Here is a 1,558-nt window from a genome sequence, read left to right as displayed (position 1 = left end):
ACATATTCAAAATTAAAGATACTTTTGGTAGATGCTTGTTGAATGATATTATGAATACAAAATGTACTGTATTACAAAAAGACCTTTAAAAAACCTTGTTGAGTACATATTCAAACCCTAATATCAAACATATTTTATTATTTTAGAGCAGTGGTTCTCAACCCTGTCATACACTCTCAGAAAAAAAGTATAAAAGCTGGTACTAATATGTACCATTAAGGTATTAATATGCACTCTTTAAGTACAATATATTTCATAATTTTGCTTTATTTTAATGTTTTTTTTTTTCTTTCCAATCCCATATTATTACTTAGGATTTGGGGGATGTGAACTTCTTTGGTCAAAGTGCTCACACCATAAATGTAGTCTCTGCAGAGAAAAAGTGCAATATAAATGCACTGACCTGGCCAATACTGCATAAAAAGCAGGATAATATTCTATCCTCAAATTCTATTTCTTAAAGACAAGATTTAAGAGAGGTCTGCTTTAAATTCAGAATGACTGGTTTCAGCACTGAATTTTAAGCGTAATGTATTGATAATGCAACCAGTCTGGTGTAAATGATTCCAGGCAGACAGAAATTTTTAAAGTGGCTCTGTTATCTGTTACATCCCCATTAGCTTAGGGTTAATTAAAGAACATAAGCAAACTATAACAGTGTGAGCTATAAAAAAAGTGAACTCAAACAGGTCACAAAAGCAAAATAGGTAGCTATTTATATATAATGAAAAAAAAAGAAGAAGAACGGAAGAAAGCCACATACCATCTAGAGAAATAAACCTGCCTCTACTACCTGATGGCAAACACTCCTTACTTACTGTATAGACCGTTTAATCAAATTAAAATTACATCAAATTGTATTATGTGTAGATTGCTCACAGTTCCTAGCACTCAAAGGGAATGAAAACCATTATTGTGACTAGATGGTATTATAAAATCTGATTGGATTAGAGGTGGAAACCTTTGAGAAGCACTGGTCCAGAGAAGGACCAGTTCAGCAAGTGCCATTGAACATCATCACAATCTGTGTTCCATCTAATACTTGGGCTCTGATGCAAATGTCCGCAATATATTGTTTCTGAAGTGTCTCATTATAGGAGCCTTATAACAGAATGTGCCACTCTTCCTTAAAAAACAGCTAGAAACATGATGAATCTCAAATAAGAAGTAATGAATATTAAACCAGTAGAGTACAATAAAACCACAGACAGCACCTTAAGTGTCTCCATACAGCAGTTAAAAAGATGCTTCATGTTGTTTGTTGCCCTGATAAAGGCAACATACTCACAGTGGGGATGAAGGAGAGTTCAGCCTGTTATACTCTTGTCAGGTTGTTTACTGCTGTATGACTGGACACATAATTAATGATTCTTTTCACATTATGTGCATGCAATGCTGATTTACAGAGAATACTTTTTTTGTGCGTGTGTCAAACAATGTCCTGTTGTTAAATCCAGTGTTTTGATATTTGCAGTAATAACGGAATTTAATTTGTTTGCGATGATGATTCAGCAGCAAAGGCCCCAAAAAGTATTTAGACACTTTAATTTACATTTAT

This window comes from Sinocyclocheilus rhinocerous, unplaced genomic scaffold, assembly GCF_001515625.1.
Source record: "Sinocyclocheilus rhinocerous isolate Xijiao unplaced genomic scaffold, SAMN03320098_v1.1 scaffold657, whole genome shotgun sequence".
Taxonomy (NCBI): Eukaryota; Metazoa; Chordata; class Actinopteri; order Cypriniformes; family Cyprinidae; genus Sinocyclocheilus; species Sinocyclocheilus rhinocerous.
Note: the sequence above shows the minus strand (reverse complement) of the source record.